The sequence below is a fragment of the Trachinotus anak genome, unplaced genomic scaffold, assembly GCF_046630095.1.
Source record: "Trachinotus anak isolate AG129_WGS33_773 ecotype Australia unplaced genomic scaffold, CSIRO_AGI_Tana_v1 ptg000001l, whole genome shotgun sequence".
Lineage (NCBI taxonomy): Eukaryota > Metazoa > Chordata > Actinopteri > Carangiformes > Carangidae > Trachinotus > Trachinotus anak.
Genome location: NW_027273852.1, coordinates 18,039,089 through 18,047,350, shown reverse-complemented (window position 1 = coordinate 18,047,350; position 8,262 = coordinate 18,039,089). Strand labels below are relative to the sequence as shown.

General features: G+C 40.0%; 1 long non-coding RNA gene across 1 annotated transcript in view; it reads right to left on the bottom strand.

The window, feature by feature from the left end:
- Positions 1 to 6,507: 6,507 nt before the first annotated feature.
- LOC139623567 (uncharacterized) overlaps positions 6,508 to 8,262 on the bottom strand; it is a 37,657-nt gene continuing 35,902 nt past the window's right edge. Inside the window, exon 11 of the long non-coding RNA XR_011691550.1 lies at positions 6,508 to 6,810. This is a non-coding gene — a long non-coding RNA (uncharacterized lncRNA). The remainder of the gene's footprint in view (positions 6,811 to 8,262) is intronic.

Here is an 8,262-nt window from a genome sequence, read left to right as displayed (position 1 = left end):
TCAGACATGTGCGGTTTGCTCATTGTCAGGGGTCCCTATGTTAATTGGGTGGTGTTGTGTCTAGCCTGACTGCTTCCTCAACAACTGAGCTTTCCCAGGGAGCAGCTGCAGATCTGCTGATCTCCATACCTTCCCTCATTACAAAGTGGCGATATAGATACTCTAAGTGATTATTCTACACACTGGGTAAGGTTACAGTATGTTTGCAGGGCACACTGGCTGCTCACAGTCCTTGAGATGTCTTGTTTCTCAAAACATCTGCTGCTGATTTTTTTTCCCTCCACCTTTTTGCATCTGGTTGCATTTGCAGCACAAAATACAGACTATCATTCCATATTCATTATTATTTCCCGAGGCACTGAGGCTGAGCTCTTTCTTTGGTGCGTCAGACTTAGAGACCTGAGCCGTTATGTTCTCTCACGCCTGGGTGATGGGAGATCTGGTCAGTGGAGCAGAGAGCGACTGATGGAAGATGGGTTTGTATGCTTGCTCTGTGTGCGTGTGTGTGTGTGTGAGTTTGCCGTCAGCTCCTGTTTCCTGGCCACCCAGTAGAGACTGGTCCTCCTGTGCTTCATCTCCTCTTTTCCTTTTCTCTGCCTCCTTCTCGTCCTTTTTTTCTGCGAGAAAAGAGAAAAGTTCTGTTTTTTGTTTCTTTGAGTCAAATGATTAATTGCTCTGGTTAATACATGATGTGGCACTGGAGCTCTGTGAGGTCAGTAGGGTAGAGATACTGTCACATGCTCAGTTCCTACAGTCGTCTGCAGTAGTAAAAAACGTACGCACACTACATGCTGGTGTAAGGCCATGGCTGAATTATACTCAGGGGGGCCCGGGCAAAAATGAGCTGCTGAATCCCAGTTTTGTTGTGTGGTAATTGGATTATACACATATTGTTTTAGGGATATGCAGTATATAAGTACAAAACCAAAATAATCAAAGTCTTCAAACTGGACTCTGACACAGCTACAGGGCCTGCAGATTATTTTATGAATGTGGGCTGAAAGTGTATCAAAGCACAGCTTAAGTGTAGCATATTCTCACACATTTTCTATTTGAATTAACACAAACCAGTTTGCAAACTGTAAGGCTGTAACTTTCAGGGCCGCTGGAGTTCTGGTGCCCTGAGGAGGCTGTCCAGTCAGTGTAACACACTGGATCAAAGTATCCACCCTAAAAGTCACAGCTGGTCGTGGCACCATCACAAAGATTGTTCATTTAAATGTAATAATGTATTAGTAAATTCAAATAAGTGCTAGAGACATTTTCATTAATATAACACTTCTTACATGTCATTCTGCCATTCATAAGTGCTATGTTGAAAAAATGTACTTTTACAATATATTAAGCAATTTAATGTATGTATGTATGTATATCTTTGTATATCTTTGGAAAACAAAGCAATGGTGTCCTGAAATTAAGACAAATCAAGAAGATAATATATCTAGAAAACAGATATAGAATAAAAACTACTTTTAATAAGGAAAGGAAAATTATTTGTCTGACAAAATCTAAAAATTTGTGTTAACATGAATCTAAAACATCATTAAATAACAATAAATTCACTGTGTTAAACTTGTGTCCTCACAGAATTGTTTAATGACAAATGAAAATGAGTGCAGTTTGTGTTTGTTACTTTCAGCTCATGGATCCACAGCATCTTTCTTGAAATACTGCTGGGGAACACCATCATGAGACATGTTCAAATCCTACTTATATTGGCTTTGAATCAATATCAAAATGTCATTAAATAAATATAAATATTATGATTGTGCAGCAGAGGATACAGAGCTTCCAAACACAATAACTCAGTGTCAGATGCAGTATGATGTAACTGTTATACACAGTGTTGATACTGAGTCTGTTTTTAGGAAGTAAATGTGTTTTTTTTTCTCACTTTTCTTCTTCACTGGGAATTTTAGTGTTAAAAAGTGTCCATCACTCAGTTTGAAGCAGAGAAGAAGAAACAGAAACTCAGCAGTCTGATCTCCAGAGGGGAGAGGGAGGCCGTCCAGGTGATGAGTGAGGACTTTGCATTTTCATCACAAAACCTTTCTCCTTTCACCATCAGTGTAATTCATTTTTCATTCTCATCTGCCTCTCTGCACCTCCTGCTGCTGCTCCTCCTCCTCCTCCCCAACTTCACACCTTCAACCCTCTTCTCACTTTCCGTCTCGATAATTGTCACCATTGTCTTCTTTCTCTCCCTCTTCCTTGTCCAACTCCTTCTTCTCGTCATTCTCCTATCTTTTTGTCTTTCTCCTCACCTTCATCTTCCCTCAACTTCCCTCTTCCTTCTCCTCATTTACTACTTGTATGCTTACATTTAAACCATGTAAGTTTACATGTACGCAGACACTTTGTATAAATGTACACATTATACATCTATGCCAATATATACACACATACTGAGTCTAACTTCTTTAAAACAAACACACACACACTCTGCAGCAGCCCTCCTGTGCTGAGGAGAGATGCTGATAGGAAAGTTCGACTGGTGACGACCAACACTCCACCTGTGATAACACAACCAGGCAAGGCATGATGGGAGAGTGGGGTGGGGTGGGGGACTGGGTCTGCTGATTGAGGGGCCAAAGATGTGTGAATGTGTGTGTGTTTTCTAGACTCTGGATCCTGACGCTGACAGACAGGTTCTCCCCTCTGACATTGTAGGCATTAGGAGCCCACAGGACGTCCACCACCCAAGTGAAATGATGGATGGATGGATGGACGGATGGATGGATGAATGGACGGACAGACGGACGGACGGACGGATGGATGGATGGATGAATGGAGGGATGGACGGACGGACGGATGGATGGATGAATGGAGGGATGGACGGACCGACAGATGGATAGATGGATGAATGGACGGATGGAGGACGGACAGATGAATGAGCCGATGGACGGAGGGGTGGATGGATGGATGGATGGATGGATCAGATGGATAAGCAAGCAGCCAGATGTGCAGAGAGATGAGTCTTTGGCTGGGAGGACAGAATCTGGCTGAGGGGATAAAGAATAATAAAGCGTGATACTGTGCAGACCAGAGAATGTGTCAGTGATTGAATTGCCGGGCCGACCGCACACAGCCTGCAGCGCTGCTCCTTCTCCGGCCTGCTGTTCTCCGAGTGGGAAGCCTCAGCAATCATAATAAACACTCAGGACAAAGTATTTTGTGTAAAGCGATGTTTTCTTCCCCAAGGAGGATCTGGATTTCATTACTAATCTGTGTGACTATGCACGTGCACAAGAGTGTGTCTGTATGTATGTCTGTACTCAGGGTCGGCAATATAACAACATATAGCATGGGATAGTAGAGAACTGACCAGACTTTACTGCATCGTTTCTACTGAGGTTACTATCGCTCTAATATCTCTATTTGTTCAGTTGGTCAGTGCTGCAGATTATTCTGAGGGACTGCCTCCTTCATCAGAGTGATTAAGCACTTTGATTAATCAGGTATCAGTTATCTGGCTTTAAATCAGATGGACACTCCCACCTGATTATTTTATGTAGTGGGCTAATTTATCTCATTTTATCCCCATATACAGTATGTTACTATTACTGTTACACAGTGAAATTTGAAACGATAAGTCAGATAACAATGAAAAATTAATTACATTTATTTAAATGACGAGCAATTTTGTAATTTTAGTAATTTAACAAGTAAAAATGTCAAACATAATCTCAAATGTTTTTCTTTCTTTTTTTTATCATTGTAAACTTAATATGTTTGAGTTTTAGAGTGTTGTTTGAGCAATATATTGAATATAACACAGTCTTGAAGACAGTGATGATAATTCAATAGACTAAACAATTTGATTGATCAGAAAAAAAATTGAGTAATGAATAATAATGAGTATGATCATCAATCAGAGCTCTAATTAAATATCTATCATTTATAATAGAACATCTGTGTTTCATATTCAGTGTTTTGTTTGTGTAATTGTATTAGCCAATGCTTGGCTGTGATGGATTGTGTTTTTCATTATTCAGAGACTGTTAACCTGGTGGATTTCAAATTTACTAAGTCAATACTACACTTTTTTTTCTTTCCAATGTTTAGATTCCTTAATTATACACAAGGATGTTTGGGCTTAGAGCACAAGTGTCAACACTGATTTTGTTTGGCCCCTAAGGGCCTCTTTAGGTTTACCAGGCAGACTTTGTATAATGTAAATCATACATGATTTTCTTTTTGTCATCATTTCTCACTGTCAAGCCTGGAACAACTTTCCACTGGTTTTTAAATGTGACTTCCAACCACAGACATTGTCACTGATTCGAACTGCAGTTTCCCAGCAGAAAGTCGTGTTGTGTGAGCATCAGAGGTGCTGATGTGACATCACTGACGTGTCAGAGGTCACCCGACATCAGGGTGCAGTGGAGACCAACTCCTTTGTGATCACTGTATATAAAAACATGGGGAGGAGAAGTAGATCTGTTTCTATTATTAATTCATTTTTCCACCTCATATTTCAGTGCTGATGACCTGATTTTAAAGGAGGAGGGATGATTCTAGTGTCCACTGCTCAGTCAATCATAAAGTAAGATTATATATCCAAATATTTCAAATGTTCAAAATCTAGCCCTAGACCAAATAGAGGCGAAAGTAAAGGTGGGACTAAAAATAAAAGGACATCCATAAAAAGGAAAGGAAAGCCTAAAAATCATCACAATGATTGTTTATAGTCATGATAAATTAGAAAAGATCAAATCTCTTAAGTTAAATTTCCTGATTGCGCTTGATGGAATGAATTTGGGTGGTGCAAAATGTGTAAAGACATGTCACTACTACACACAAATATCTTTAGTGTACTACTGACACAGTCAAATTTACTCCTCATGAAAACATTGTTTATATTTCCAATGTGTTTTCTTGTTTTATTCTTTCATTTGTCCTGATCTCCCTCTGTGTGCCAGTCAGATACCCAGATACCGATACTGTTTGTATTCAAGCAAAAAGGCACGCCTGAATATGTGTGTGTGTGTGTGTGTGTGTGTGTGTTTGGGTTGTGGGCTCCCTCAGGGGGGCAGTCAGTTTCAGCACCTTGTCTCACTGCCTGTTGTAGTGTTGACAGGACGAGAGCAGGAGGTTAGACAGAGTGAAACACAGAACTACAGAGGATCAAAAGGACATGTCCTCAGCTTCAGTATGAACGTCATTATTATTATTAGTAGTAGTAGTAGTAGTAGCAGTAGTAGCAGTAGTAAATGAATAAAAGTCCTGCACTTGCAGTTTGGCAATTCACTGTCTGACAACAGCACACCTAAGACTATTAATGTATTAATAACTGTATTAGTCTGTGTTTGACAAATCAACAGAACGTCTGTTTGTATGTGAGTGACCTGGACTTAAACTCTACATGTAACTTGTCTAATCTTTATCATCTTCATTAATGAGTCTGTTTTCCTTTTTGTTCCTAAGGTCAACGTAAACCTTTGCCGAAGTAGCTGATAACAGTTAGTGTTCAAGTCAGAGGAAGCTCATATAAATCACAGTTTATTGAACACGTGCAGTGTTTAAAGCATTAAAAACAGCAGTGTGTCATTTCAGAAACAATGTTCCAGTTGTGCTGAATAACCCACAGAACAAAGTTTTCTTTGAGAGCTATGAACAATCTCCATGATTTAGATTTTTCAGGGTAATGTGGACACACTGCTGCTGATTTTTTATTGTTTTTTATTGAAAATTTTTCATTCTCGTGAGCTGCACAAACAAAACTCTATTCATCTTCACTGTATTAGGGTGGAAGGCAAAAGTCTGCTGGCAGCAGATATTTCAAAACCTGTGAGAGGGTGAAGAGGCTACATAATGAAAAATATCTCTTTGTATTTTTGATGAACCAACTCTTCACATCAGCTGATTGTTGTAGAATTTACTGAAGTGCATGAGTAACTGTCACACTGCCGTTTCTAGTGACTCATAAGGGTCAATGTGACCTTTAACATCAGTGTCCAGTCCTGGAGATTGCGCCAAGATTCAGAGAAGAGACTAACTATGACCGTGTCCTTAATGTAGTTTGGTATAAAGGAGTAGTTCATGTTTCTCATGTGCAGAATGTGCATGTGTATGAATGTATTTAAGTCAACACAGAGCAGTGAGTGTGGTTTTTATTCATCTCTGACGTAAACAAATGAGTCTAAACGTAGTTTCCCTCCTATGTCAGTGTCGTCAGAATTGCTTTTTTAAATGACAGCCACATTTCTCATTTGCCTGTTGCTTCCTGTCATGAGGAAGGTGTCCCTCCTCCTCCTTCAGTGATCACAGCCAAGCAACGCAAATAAAAGTCGCAACAAAAGCATCTGCTCAGTTTGAACGCCAAGTATTTTTGCAGACAGAACGTATATAGATACTTTATTTCAGAGTGCATTTTAAAGCCATTATCAGCCATTTAGCACAACAAAGACACTGAGAGCTCTGTGTAGTTTTCTGAGAACTAGACATGCTGTGTATTTCCAGCACAAAGCCTCTGCCTGAGCTGAGGCCACAGTAAAGTGTCAAAACTGATGAAGACTGCAGAGCAGGAGCGAGTGTGTGTATCTGCATACACACACAAGTGTGTCTGTGTGTGTGTGTGTGAATGCATGCATGTCTGCTGTATGAGTGTTTATTACCCATTTCCAAAATAACAAAGGGATCGGGGGATGAGTGGATGCCAGTGTAGCGTGAAATCAGAGCCAGATTCTACAATCCATCAGCGCCGGGGTCCATCAGAAAATGACTGACATCAGAGGATGGAGACTTTCTCCTGATTCCACCGCAGCAGAGACCCAGTCATTAGTCAGCCTGACAACGCTCATTTATTCCCTGTGAAGTGAGAAATAATGACTGTCTCTTTGGATCTGAACGCCCTCTCTCCCCCATCTCCCCCACTCCTCCCCCAAACAGCCCACCAAAAAAACCAGAAGTCACTCAGACAAACTCAATTTGGACGAGAGTCTTTCCTTGTTTTCCCTGCAGTGTAATTCCTCCAGACTGCACGGATCCCAGCGTCAGATGCCTCTTCACTTGGTCATCTTTTCCTTCTTTAGTTGATGTGAAGTAAAAAATAATGTCTGTCATTTTAAATGAGATGCACTCCTCTGCATAGTTGGCAAAGAAACTCAGTTATCAGTTTCTGAAGTCCACATTTTTGTGTAATGACAATGTCTTTCTCTGGTTTTAATAAGGAAGTTTATTAATACAAAAACATGGACAATATTTTATTCTACAAGAAGAAGCACACACACAACACTGGGTTTCCAGCTTCCTCCCACAGTCCAAACACATGCAGCTTAGGTTAACATGTGACTCTGACCTGCCTGTAGGTGTGAACGTTGTGTGAATGGTTGTCGTCCATATGTCAGACCTGTGATAGACTGAAGGCCCGTTCAGGGTGAACCCCGGCTCTCGCCCAGTGTCAGTTGGGGGATTAACTAACTAACTAACTATCTAACTAACTACCTACAGTATTTAACCTCCAGGTAACAAAGGTAAACAACAATAGGTAAGAATATTAACAATAAGTCTTCCTTTAGCTTATTAGCTTAAGTTAATTTTTTTATAGTATCCATCTGAGATTGTGTCAGAAAGAAATGAGATCCTACATTTCTAGTGTAATAGTAATCTCTCTGTTAAGCTCTTGTTAGATACATCTGGTAAAATCTTTTACAAGTTACATAAAAATGTTGCCTACTTCTGTCTGAAATTAGAAACACAATGTTTCATAAAAACATAATTTCTAATTGATAAATCTCCCACAATTATCACTGTAAACTTCATAACTGCAGTGCTTGAAAGCAAAGTATACCAACAGTGACTATTAAAACATTTTCCAAACTAGTGCACAACATAAATAAGACTTTTTGTTTTTGTCTGTGTCTGGTAATACTCACACATACAAATGCACAGTATGTACCTGTACTCACCAGACACTGGCCGACACATGTGCCTTCATGATGCTGGCCTGACCTTCTGATATGTGCTAACACCGAGTAATGAAAGCCTGAACCAATACATGATTTAATCATTAAAGACTGGCAACTTGGGCCAAAGAAAATCCTGATCTCCAAATGTGACCTTGTTATCCTCTCAGCTCATGTATGTGTGTGTGTGTTTGCATATATCGCCTGTTTCCCCTTGAACTTGATGACTGATTAAGAGCTAGAACACACACACACACACACACACACACACACACACACACACATAATGTGTGTGTGTGCACTCAGCAGCCACTAAAAGCAGCCACAACATTATAACACCTAATTTACTCTCATT